Genomic DNA, 13,546 nt, shown 5'->3' on the forward strand with positions numbered 1-13,546 from the left:
CCCCAGGAGACCATCAAAATTTATCACTGCCCCCAAAGACAAAGAATTTTTAACCAAAGGCGTCTCTGTTGATGCTATGGTGGTGGCTGCGGCCACCAAGAAGGAGTTAGCTGATCCTTCAGTGCCTGTTCATCCTCCTAACAAGGAGTCTAGGTCTATGGACAGGTACGGGAAGTGGATGTTCTCATCAGCGACCTTTACTATGCGCTCGCTGAATTACCTCTGTCATTTCACTCGTCTTCAGAGGGATTTGCTCAAGGAAGCGAGCGAAATGTTAAAGGACCCAACAGCTGCGGGTTTTCAGGATAGGATGAACTCTCAGCTGGCGACCCTTAATTCTATAACTAACTCCTCCATGCGCCTCCTTTCATATGTGGCGGATGGAGCGAGTAGAGCGGCAGGTACAGGTGTGGCCTTGTGTCGGCACGCCTGGATGCGGCTATGTAATTTTGTGGACCCTTTCAAGGCGTCCTTCACTAACTCCCCTTTTGATGGATCATCCCTCTTTGGTCCTCAAGTGAAGAAAACCCTGACTAGGTGCGAGACTGATGGCAAAACTCTCTCTGCCGTCGGAGTCCGTTTTTCTACTCCTTCTAGGCCTTACCCCAAAGGCCAGAAGGGGGGAAAGATGTGGTTCCGCAAACAATCTCAGGGAGATTTGCCTGACACACAGAGTAGATTCCCCTCTAGAGGTAGAGGGGGGAAAAATAATGGTAGACGCCGTCCTAGAGGCAGAGGGGGCCCGCAGAATCAGGGCAGTCGAGAAACCTTTTCCGACAAGCCTTTTCAGCATCCCTGAGGTGTTGCCCGACTGTCCACCTTCGGAGGCAGTCAGGGGAAGATTATCTCTGTACCCAGAAGCCTGGCTATCCCTAACTCAAGACAAGTGGGTACAGTCTATCATTTCCGAAGGCTACAGAATCCCATTCTTTTTCATTCCAAAGCAATCTAAAAAATCCCTTCCAGACGTTCCACCCAGTCAAAGGGAGCAAGCAGCACTAGAAATTTCAAAGCTGCTGGCAAACAGAGCCATTCAACCAGTTCCAGCAGACCAACAAGGATCCGGAATCTACTCCAAATTCTTTTTGGTTCCAAAGAAAACAGGGGACTGGAGACCCATTTTGGATCTCAGCAACTTGAACAAGTTTGTCAAGAAAACAAAGTTCTGGATGGTCACGCTGCAGTCCATTCTACCCCTTTTAGGGCGGGACAACTGGATGTGCTCAATAGATCTCCAGGATGCGTACTATCACATCAGAATGAGTCGACGCTCCAGGAGATTCCTCCGCTTCAGGCTGGGAACCAGTCATTTCCAATTCAGGGCCCTGCCCTTTGGACTCACTACAGCCCCCCGAGTGTTTACCAAATGCATGGCAGTGGTCGCCTCTCATCTGAGATGACAAGGATTCCAGGTGTTTCCGTATTTAGATGACTGGCTCCTTACAGCCCCCAAGCATCTTTTGCTTCTTGCCAGAGACTACACTTTTCACACATGTCAAACACTAGGCATTTCAATAAATTACGAAAAGTCTGTCTTGTCACCTTGTCGTGTTATTACCTTCATAGGCACAAATCTAGACACAGTCAACATGTCAGCCAGACTCACAGAGCAGAGAATAGCAGACATACACAGACAGGTCTCTCTTGTCTTGCAGAGCAACAAAGTCAAATCTTACAATGGATGCTCTTCACACAATGGTCTTTCCAACGACTTCCAATATCCCATCCTATTCGGATAACACAATCGTGCAAGAATCATCTCTCTTGGTGAATCACATCTCCTCAGCTCCACCTAGGGAGACCTTTCGTCCCTTCCCCTCCGGTTGCTACAGTGACAACGGACGCCTCCCTGATTGGGTGGGGTGGGCATTACCAGGGCAGGATGGTCCAAGGCATGTGGCAACCTTTTGCGTGCCACTTGCACATAAATGTCCTAGAGATGAGAGCAGTGCTTCTAGCGTTGCAAGCCTTACAAGACTCTCTTCCCAAGGGAACTATAGCAATTCAGACAGACAATATGTCTGTAGTGTGGTACATCAACAAACAAGGCGGAACCAGATCTTACCCCCTATGTCGATAGGCACTCAGACTGTGGCAATGGGCGATTTCTTCTCAGCGGTTTCTGTTAGCAACGCACATTCCCGGGAAGTCCAATGTGATTGCGGACAAATTGAGCAGAGCTATTCTCATGCCTCACGAGTGGTCTCTGAAGAATTCAGTGTTGGAGAAAGTTTTTCGAAAGTGGGGCCGGCCTTGCTGCGACCTTTTCGCTACTCCCCAAAACAGCAAGTGCGACGATTTTTTCACCCTCTTTCCCCAACCAGGTCACCCCAGCAGAGACGCTCTAGTATACGATTGTCCCCAGGGACTTCTGTATGCCTTTCCTCCCTTCCCACTGATATCTCAGCTAATACAGAAAGCCATCACTCAGAAAGCTTCCATGATCCTCATTGCTCCTTACTGGCCTCGACAGATTTGGTTCCCATTTCTTCACCGTTATCTGTTGGAGCAACCTTGGCATCTGGACCCAGTTCCAGACCTCTTGACCTATCAGTCGGGTCAGTTGCACCACTCCCTCCCTTCTCTGAACCTCACAGCGTGGTTCCTCCAATTCCAACTCTAGCCAGGCTTCCTCTAATATCTCACTCAGTTCGAGATATTTTGATAGCCTCTCATAAATCTTCCACTCGGAAGATTTATCATAGTAAGTGGAAACGTTTTTCCTGTTGGGCGCAGTCAAAGAATATAGATCCTTTCACTGCTTCCATTCAATCAGTTTTAGACTTTCTAGCCGAACTTTTCCACTCAGGTTCGTCTCCGTCTACCATCAAAGTTCAATTGGCAGCAATATCGAACTTTCATGTTGGGGTCTCAGAGTCCTCCATTATGTCTCACAAACTCTGCAAAACCTTTTTAAAGGGAGTTTTTCTCCTCAAACCACCTATCAGGGATCCTCCTCCTCAATGGGATCTCAACTTGGCTCTAGCGTCCTTAATTCTTCCCCCCTTTGAACCTGCGGCTTCATGTTCAATGAAGTTACTATCTTGGAAAACACTCTTTTTAGTAGCTATCACTTCAGCTAGAAGAGTCTCTGAACTCCATGCTCTGTGTAGTCGACCCCCTTATCTTTTGTTTCATAAGGATAGGGTGTCCTTACATACTAACCCGTCCTTTTTGCCTAAGATAGTTTCACTGGCAAATTTGAATCAAACCATTGATCTTCCTGTGTTCTTCCCTAATTATTCGAACAGGTCAGAACAAAAATTACATTGCTTAGACGTTCATCGCCAACTTAGGTACTATTTAGACAGGACCAAACAATTCAGGATGTCTGATCAACTGTTTGTTTCTTATGCAAAAGGTAGAATGGGCCTTCCAGTTTCTAAAGTATCTCTCTCTAGATGGCTTACTTCGTTGATTACCCTTGTCTATGAGATCAGACATCAACAGTTGCCATCCAAACCCAGGGCTCATTCAACTAGAGCTTTAGCCACATCTATAGCTTTCCAAGATAGGCTGCCTATTGATTCGATTTGTTTTGCAGCTACTTGGGCTTCTCCCCATACCTTCATTTCTCATTATAAGTTGGACTTGGCCTCTACGGACCGAGACAACTTTGGTTCCACTGTACTCAAGAGTCTGTTCCGATAGGCCACCCAGGACAAGGTGCTAGGGACACGGTCCCATCAAGCAAGAATGAAGGCGAGATAGACAACTTAACATTTAGAAGCTATGCACCTACCATAACGTTCCATGTTAGTTGTCTTCTTCTCGCCTTCTTTCTTGCGTCCCACCCTCCTTCCCCCTAGCCTGGACAGACCTAGAGGAGTTTGTTTTGTTCCTTTTATGGAATTTCCTTGCTGGGCTTAGCTTTCAAACGAGATCTGAGGAGTTACCGCCTAGCATTGTGGGATATAGGGGAGCCTCGAGCCGGTGGAACTAGCTCTCGAGCTTTTAGAGTGGCCGAGTCGGAGCCGAGGATCGGCTCCGAACCCATCCAGCAAGAAAGAAGGCGAGAAGAAGACAACTAACATGGAACGTTATGGTAGGTACATAACTTCTAATTTTAGTTACTTTTTGGTCTTTTGACCTGGGGCTTTTCTTCACAAATGTAACAAACAGCTGTTTTAACAGCCTTACATGTGTGTATAAACTTTTTTTGGTGTGATTGGTATTTTCTCTATTTACCGGGCAAGGCCCGTTTAAGTTAGAGGGCCCTTGCCCTTATTTGTGTGTGGGTGCTGAATTTGTCTTACTGTACGTTTTCTGTTTATCAGGCTAAGCCCGTTTAAATTAGAGGGCTTCTGCCCATTTTGTGTGCTGTATCTCGGGCCAGTCCCGTTTGAGTCTAAGGGCTCGTGCCCTACTTAAGGTTGTTTTTCGTTGTGGTAAAACAGTGGTGTGTTAGGATGTCGAAAGAGCAGAAGTCTGGTTTTAAAAAGTGCACCAAGTGTAATTACAAAATGTCCATTACCGATAGCCATGCTGTTTGTGTATATTGTTTAGGACCGAAACATTTGCAGGAAACATGTAGTGTTTGTCATGCTTTTTCCTCTAGGGTCCTTCAAGAACGTAAAAATAAATTGATCCTTAAGGGCCTTATTAAGCCCTCCTTTGAGGAAGCGTTGGCTTCTCCTTCCTCTACAGCTACTAAAAAGAAAAGGTCGTCAGCTCCGACCAGTCCGTCAGAACCGACTTCCAAGAAGCATAGGTCGACCTCTTCTTCCTCGGCTCCAATGGCTTCGGAGCCTCAGGTGGAAGGGTCTGCCTCGATACCTCTTTCCTCGGCTCCATTGGTGTTGGAACCGCAGGTTGGGGGATCGAGAGGCGAATCACCTGCTTCGGCTCCTTTGGTCTCGGAGCCGTTGGAGGTGTGCAGCTCAGACCCTCCTCCCTTGGCCCCGAAGTCCCCTTCGGCGCCGATGCTTGTTCATACGGTTCCGGATCCGGTGCTGATGGTGTTGGAGCCATTTCGGAGCCGGTCCCTGGTCTATCGGAGCTGAGAGAGAAGACGTCTCGGCCCCCATCTATTTCCTCTAAATCCTCCAGGTTGTCGGACTCAGATTTGGACAGAGTTATCCAGAGGCTTTTCCAGTCCCCGGTTTTTGCAAAAATGGTCTTGGCTCCAGCCCACTCGGCTCCGGAGCCAGCCCCCATTTCGACACACCCGATTCCTCCTCCAACCTCCTCAGAACCATTGGAGTCGGTGATGGTAGAGCGGAGCAGAGCCGTCCAGTCGGAACCGAGACTCCCTCGGAGCCTCTCGGTTCCGACCATCATTCCTACCCTGTCCTCGGCGTTAGGGTTCGGTACCGGGACTTCCTCGGTCGGGGCCGAGGGGAACACTTTGGAACTGGTAGCTTCGGTGCCTAGTCTCCCCCTCGGAGCATCGGCCACAGGGATTCCCGGTACCGTCGTGGTCTCTCAGCCAGTATCCTCCGTAGAGTCTGGAGGTCCTGCTTTTGAGGCCATGAGGAGTGCGCTGGCCATGTCCTTGCCGGCTCAGCAAGTCTCTACCTCACCGTCCCTAGACTTGGGAACTGGTGCTTCTGGTGTGCTTCATTCCCACGACAGCGGGGCCCCAGGGCCTGAGGATACCCCCTTGGGGGGTTCCCTTCTCCCGGGAGGTCCTTCTGAATCTGCTTCAGATGAACCTCCAAGGAAAGAATTGTGCAAGAGGAAGCACATTGACTCCCAGGATGAGTCTATCACATCAGATACTGACCTCGATGATGCGGAGGGGTCCCCAAAATCGTCCTCGGATGACATCTCATTCTCAGATATCCTCAAGATCCTGAGACAGAGAGGCTATTGGCAGTCCAAAACCCCTTCCGCAGAGGAGTCAGTCTTCCTCAAGGCTTTTGGGGCCCAGCCCTCCGCCTCCTGGGTGTCTCCACCCTTCGATGAATTGCTAGATTTAGTTTCTCGAAGGGTGTGGGAACACCCTGATTCTGTGGAACCGGTGCCCACCACGCCTAACAAGTTCCTCTCAGCCCCTCCTCAAAAGGAATTTTTGACCAAAGGAGTTGCAGTAGATGCGATGGTGGTGGCATCTGCCACTCAGCAGGACATGGCAGAGGCTTCAACGTCTATTCACCCTCCTAATAAGGATTCCAGGAGCATGGATAGGTACGAGAAGCGTACCCTTTCTTCAGCGGCCTTTACCCTGCGGTCGCTGAATTATCTTTGTCATTTTACCAGGCTCCAAAGGGACCTCCTCAAAGAGTTAGGTGAGTCTCTTACGGGTAATCTTCCTGAGGCGTTAGCCCAAACTGTTGGCACCCAGATGACTACCCTATCTTCGATAGTCAACTCGTCCATGAGGCTCATCTCATATGCGGCCGAAGGGGCGAGTAGAGCAGCGGGAACAGGCGTGGCTCGTGGAAGACACGTCTGGTTACGCTTGTGTCCCTTTGCAGAGGCCTTTAAGTCTTCCTTCACTGATGCCCCCTTTGATGGGTCCTCCCTGTTTGGACCCAAGGTGAAGGACACACTGACTCGATGCGAGAATGGAGGGCAAGACCTTGACTGCTGTGGGGGCCCATTTTTCCGCTCCTTCTAGACCTTACCCCAAGGCCCAGAGAGGAGGGAAAATGTGGTTCAAAAAATCTCAAAGGTCTTTCCCTACTCCACCGAGTGGTCCCTCCTCTAGAGGCAGGGGGGGGAATTCAGGAAGACGCCACCCCAGAGGCGGCAGAGGCCCCCGTAACTCTGGAGACCGCGATTCCTTTCGTGGTCCATCCTACGCTCACCGTCCCTGAGACGTGGCCCGACTGCGCATCTCCGGAGCCAGTCGGGGGTCACTTTGCGGAACACCCACAGGCTTGGGAATCTATCACCAAGGATCAGTGGGTGCTCCGAACCATAACCGGAGGCTGTCTCATCCCTTTCATCAAGCCCCCTCTTCTTATCAGGAAAATCCCGGATGTGCCACCCAGTCAACGGGATCAAGCAGCGGTCGAGGTCTCAAAGCTGCTAAGAAAAGGAGTCATCCAGCCTGTCCCCGCCGACCAGATCGGATCAGGAACTTACTCAAGACTATTTTTGGTGCCAAAAAAGACAGGGGACTTAAGGCCCATTTTGGACCTCAGATCATTGAATCGCTTTGTAAAAAAAATCCAAATTCCGAATGGTCACCCTTCAGTCCATTCTCCTGTTATTGGAGAAGGATGTCTGGATGTGCTCCATAGATCTCAAGGACGCTTACTATCACATCCTGATAAGTCAAGAGTCCAGGAGTCACTTACGCTTCCGCCTGGGAACCAGTCATTTCCAGTTCCGAGCACTGCCCTTTGGTCTCACCACAGCCCCCAGGGTGTTCACCAAGTGTCTGGCAGTAGTGACAGCTCACTTGAGAAGTCTAGGATTCCAAGTGTTTCCCTATCTAGACGACTGGCTCCTTAATGCCACCTCCAAGCATCTATTAGTTCGGGCGCTTATGACCACAGTCAGTTTGGGTCATTCACTAGGAATCACGTTCAATTGGGGAAAAACTGCGCTGCAGCCGTCTCAGCGTATTACCTTTATAGGTGCAGAGTTAGACACAAGAAGAATGCGGGCATTCTCGCCAGTAGAAAGGATTCAGGTCCTGCAGTCTCAGGTTCAAATCTTGTTACCCAGATCGTGAGTTCAGACCAGACTGATTCTGCAGTTATTGGGCACGATGGCCTTGACTATTCTCCTAGTCCCCTTAGCCAGGCTGCACATGCGGGTGCTGCAATGGCTACTGTCGGTTCAATGGTCTTTTCAGGATCTCCCCTTGAACCATTTGGTCCAGATTATGGAAATTTGCCGTCGGGACCTACGTTGGTGGCTGCTTCGGTCCAACCTGGATCAGGGGCGACCCTTTGCCCTTCAGCCTCTCGTCACCACGGTGACCACGGACGCCTCCCAGATAGGGTGGGGGGGCATTATCTGGACAGGTCTGTCCAAGGTACGTGGCAGGCTCATGAAACGCACTTACATATCAATATCCTGGAAATGAGAGCGGTGCTACTGGTGTTGCAAGCACTTCATCATGCTCTTCCCCGGGGTACTTTTGCGATCCTATCCGATAACATGTCGGTAGTCTGGTACATAAACAAGCAAGGCGGAACCAGGTCCTACCCTCTTTGCCGAGATGCCATGAGAGTGTGGCATTGGGCGATTTCTACACAGCATTTCCTAGTGGCAATGCACATTCCGGGGAAATCCAATGTGATTGCAGACAGGTTGAGCAGGACTCTCCTGTTGCCCCACGAGTGGTCCCTCAATGACAGGGTGGCTGCAAACATTTTCGCCAAGTGGGACCTCCCTTATTGCGACTTGTTCGCCAGCCCTCACAATGCGAAATGCAGGGAGTTCTTCACTCTGACTCCCTCTCAGGGGCAGATTCCCAGGGATGCTCTAGCTCACAGTTGGCCCCCCGGTCTACTTTACGCCTTCCCTCCGGTTCCCCTTCTCCCGAATGTGATACAGAAGGCGATTTATGTAGGAAGCGACATGATTTTGATCGCTCAACACTGGTCTTGTCAGGTTTGGTTCCCCTTCCTTCTGAGGTATGCGGTGGAGGGCCCATGGTTTCTGGACCTGGTGCCCGACCTGTTAACTCATCAGTTGGGACAGTCTCATCCATCCCTCAGGTCCTTGAGGTTGGCCGCCTGGTTACTCCACTTCCAACCTTAGTCAGAGATAACTCTCTTTCTCCAGACGTCATCCACATTTTGTCCTCTTCTTACAAACCTTCCACTATTAAACTGTATTCCAGCAAGTGGAAGAGGTTTGCTCTTTGGGCCCAGCAACGAGGTATAGATCCCCTTACCGCCCCTGTACCTCAGGTTTTAGAATTCCTGGCTTCTTTATTTTATTTGGGCTCTTCAGTTTCCACAATTAAAGTCCAACTGGCGGCTATCTCTAATTTTCATGTCTCCTTTGAGCCTTCCTTAATGGCAAACAGGCTTTGCAAATCTTTCCTTAAAGGAGCGTGGCTCCTTGCCCCAATAGCCCATCCTGTGCCCCCTTGGGATCTGAATATGGTTCTAGCTTCTTTAACTGCCCGTCCCTTTGAACCAGCAGCTACTTGTGATATAAAATTTCTATCTTGGAAAACCGCCTTTTTGGTGGCAATAACCTCTGCCAAGCGGGTCTCAGAGCTTCAGGCTCTCTGTTCTAATCCTCCTTATTTGACTTTTCACAAAGACAGAGTGTCTCTCAAGTTAAATCCCTCTTTCTTGCCCAAGGTAGCATCCTCCTTATGCATTCAACAATTCTTGGAGCTCCCTGTGTTTTTTCCCAAATTCTCCAATAGCGCAGAATATATTTTCCAACAGTTGGATGTTCACAGACAACTGCATTTTTATTTAAGTAGGACCAATCAGACACGAAAGTCAGATCAGCTGTTTGTGTCCTTTGCGGAAAATAGGTTGGGTCAACCGGTGGCTAAAACCACCATAGCCAAATGGATTAAAGATTGCATCTCCTTCATTTATTCACAGTCCGGCAAAGAGCTACCATTCCCAGTCAAGGCTCATTCTACCAGGGCAATGGCTACTTCTGTAGCATTCCACTCCAAATTATCGATAGATGATATCTGTGCGGCCGCTACCTGGACTTCTCCGCACACCTTTATTTCTCATTACAAGATAGATGTGGCTTCTCGAGGTAGAGCTTCCTTTGGTTCCACAGTTCTCAGGAGTGTTTTCCAATGAGCCACCCGGGATTTAGGTGCTAGGGATGCTGTCCCATCAGTTATGAATGTAGGCGAGATAGGATCCCATTACATCTTTTAGTTATGTACTTACCATAACTTCGGATGTATGGGATCCATCTCGCCACATTCATACGCATCGCCTCCTTCCCCCTTCCCATTGGATTTAGAGGAAATGTTGCTACTTACTGACTTTTTCTCTTGGAGGACTTTAGTTTGTTACAGTTGTTGGTATGTTTCTGTGCCTGGATGTAGGTATAAAAAGCGAACAAACAAGATCTAGGGAAGCAGGCGTGGTGCATTCTGGGATAAGGGGTAGCCCAGCCAATTAGAGACTTCGTTCTACTATATAGTGGCTGAGTCGGAGCCGATGGATCGGCTCCGAACCCATCAGTTATGAATGTAGCCGAGATGGATCCCATACATCCGAAGTTATGGTAAGTACATAACTAAAAGTTATCCAAGTTTGCAGTTTACCTGACAGTCAAACTCCTGGCCCAGTAAGGTTATACAAAGTACATCAGACTCACAAATACTTGATCTGATGTTGTCAATCATCATCTATTCTTGACTCTTGGTTAGTCGGTTCCGATCCTTGGAACTGGTTTGGCCATTATACAGCTCATGCCAGCCAAAAACTCCCTTGAGCTAAGACTCTACCCACAATGCCCCTCTCTATTATCTCAGATCTTGTTTGCTGCTGTTGTCGAAAGACGCATCAGCCGACTCTCCTTTCGCAGCCAAGTATATATATCTAAAACGTATTAGTCTTTCTACTTCTCCTTTCTTCCTCTTTACTAAAAACCTCTGTTTTCTCATCTCTACCCACTTTTTCTTGGGTGAGTGAAATATTTTCCATACAAGGCAGACTTTCTCCTACCATCACTGGTAGTCCCCTCTATACCGTTAGGTAGCTCCTTTTTTACCATTCTTGGTAATATTCCTTTTCTTCTAATACTTCTAACTTTTTTACCTATATTTAGGTAGTTCTGTCTATCATTGTTAATAGAATTTTTCTTTCTGTTCTTGTGTGCGCGCGAGCATGTGTGTGTGTGTGTGTGTGTGTGTGTGTGTGTGTGTGTGTGTGTGTGTGTGTGTGCTTGTGTGTGTGTGTGAGACTAGAGTTCTGCTTGTTGACCTCCTTTGTATTCTTAGTTGTCAACAAGGCAGACAAGTCCAAAGGCATGACTTGTTTTAAGCAGTGCCAGGACTGTGGGTGGAAAATGCCTAACTCCAATGGGCACTCCACCTGTATTTATTGTTTAGGTGCTCCACATTTAGACCAGGAGTGCTTCATCTGTCAGGCTTTCAGTACTAGGGCCTTGGTAGAACATCGAAATAAGCTAATTCTTAAAGGGCTTATTAAGACACCCTTTGAAGAAGCCTTATCCAAGACGATACAGTTCCAAAAGCCTCTGGTTCCAGGACTAGTCAGTCAGTACCATACCTCTCAACCATACCGAATTCCTCGGTAAATACCAGTGTTCAGGATAAAATATTGGGGTGCTATGAATTCCCATGTGGCCCCTTCAATTTCTGAATTTCCTGGGTTTTTTTTTATGTTCCTGACGTAATTATGCACAGGGTGCACATGACGTCAGCATCTGCAGACTGGTTCAGCTGTTCAGCTTCTCCTCTTACTTAACGGCTGCAGACTTAACTTTTATGGGATTACTTTTACTTAATGGCGGCAGCTACAAATGTACGTACGTGTGTGTGTGTGTGTGTGTGTGTGTGTGTGTGTGTGTGTGTGTGTGTGTGTGGTTTGGCAACAGTAAGCACTTAATTTCTACAGGTGTATGGTGTGCAACAACCATGCTTTTTAACAAGTGGTTTACACTTTATTTTCAAATATTTTAGTTTCCGTAAAGTAATTTTGTCACGCAGTAATAATACACCACCATGCTTACTAAACTGTGGCAAAGATGGATCATACAGATTTCTCACTCTTCAGAAGTGAAACTCAGTTTTAACATTTCCAGAAACTGACCGAAAACAATGTTTTAATGCTGACCATGTTTGGGGTCGTTCTGATTATTTTTTGTTTTATCTTTTGTTCCATTCTTAAATTACAAAGTGTAAAGCTGTGAGAAATGAACCATTAACTTTCCCATGCAGCTTTTGGTGGGCCTGGGGTAACTCGTTTCCCATAGCATCTTCAAAAGTGTAATGCAGGATAATGTGTAAGCAGTGAGTATTTCATGTAGATCTAGTCTAGAATGCAAAGTGCATGTTTGAAGCCTGTTACCAGCCTATTTATCACACGCACGCACATCATCAAAACAGACCTATTCCTTCCTATATGTAAAAAATTTGCATTGAAGTATTAGACACATTTTGCACTCTTTTTGAGACCATCCCGGTGTGGTATTTGCAATCAAAAATTAAGCCAGAAATAGAAGGGTCAATCAGTTAAGTACAATAAAGGCATATATGTACTATTTACTTGTTTATTTATTGATTGTACACCTGTTTATGTATTTATTTGTTTACTGGGTGCATAACTCGTTTCTCACAGCGTCTTCAAAAGTGTGATGCATTTAATGTGGAAGCAGTGAGTATTTCATGTAAAGTGCACTTTTGAAGCCTGTTACTATGCTGTTTATCTCACGCACGCACATCATCAAAACAAACCTGTTCCTATATGTATTTAAAATTTGTGTTGAGGTATTAGACACATTTTGCACTCTTTTTGAGACCATCCAGTTATATGCAATGCAATCAAAATTTAAGCCAAAAATAGAAGGAGGAATCAGTTAAGTACAATAAAGGCAATGTATATATGTATTTACTTGTTTACTTATTGATTGTGGACCTGTTTCTTTATTTCTTTGTTTACTGGGTGTATGGGCTAATATAAGGCACTTTTCACACCACTACCAGAGCAATGAGGCAATCGTAAAAGACAAGAGCAAGATTTAGTGACACATGCACTATGAGCAATTAGGGCAAAACAACTGTAAGAACTAATATAAGTAAGACACAAGCACATAAAGTCACACAGTGTATGTATGTAATGTGTACATTAGTGCATTTAGATGATTACAATAAAATTCCATAATTTGACCAGTCCATACTATATATATATATATATATATATATATATATATATATATATATATATATATGGTTCTACCTGACATCGTCGACAGCGGAGAACACCGACACCACATAACCGACAGTGCATAAACACGACACCCCACATGCCCGACAACGAAATAACCGACGGTTCACAAACATGAAACCTCATATGCTGTACACACCACAATAACAATAATCAACAAACAAAACAAATCCCCTGTCCAAAAACCACACACACAACACAAGCACACCAAAATCCTTACAAACCACACTAAACCTCACATACACAACTATCTACAACCCTAACCCAAACCCTAACCCTAAGGTCCGTCACTATCGCACACTCACCTAACCCGCGCCCTAACCCTAACTCACTTAACCCGCCCCTAACCCAAACACTATCACTATCGCACACTCACCTAACCCACGCCCTAACCCTAACTCACTTAACCCGCCCCTAACCCAAACACTATCACTGCCGCACACTTACCTAACACGCGCCCTAACCCTAACTCACTTAACCCACCCCTAACCCAAACACTATCACTGCCACACACTTACCTAACACGCGCCCTGACCCTAACTCACTTAACCCACCCCTAACCCAAACACTATCACTGCCGCACACTTACCTAACACGCGCCCTGACCCTAACTCACTTAACCCACCCCTATAGCTACAGACCGTCACTATCACACACTTACCTTAGTCGCACCCTAACGTCCGTCAGTACCGCATACTTACACAGCCTTTTCCCATGTCGGTGTCCTCGGCGTAGGT

The sequence above is a fragment of the Protopterus annectens genome, chromosome 10.part0 (genome assembly GCF_019279795.1).
Source record: "Protopterus annectens isolate FY-2018-M chromosome 10.part0, PAN1.0, whole genome shotgun sequence".
In the NCBI taxonomy this organism is placed as follows: Eukaryota; Metazoa; Chordata; order Ceratodontiformes; family Protopteridae; genus Protopterus; species Protopterus annectens.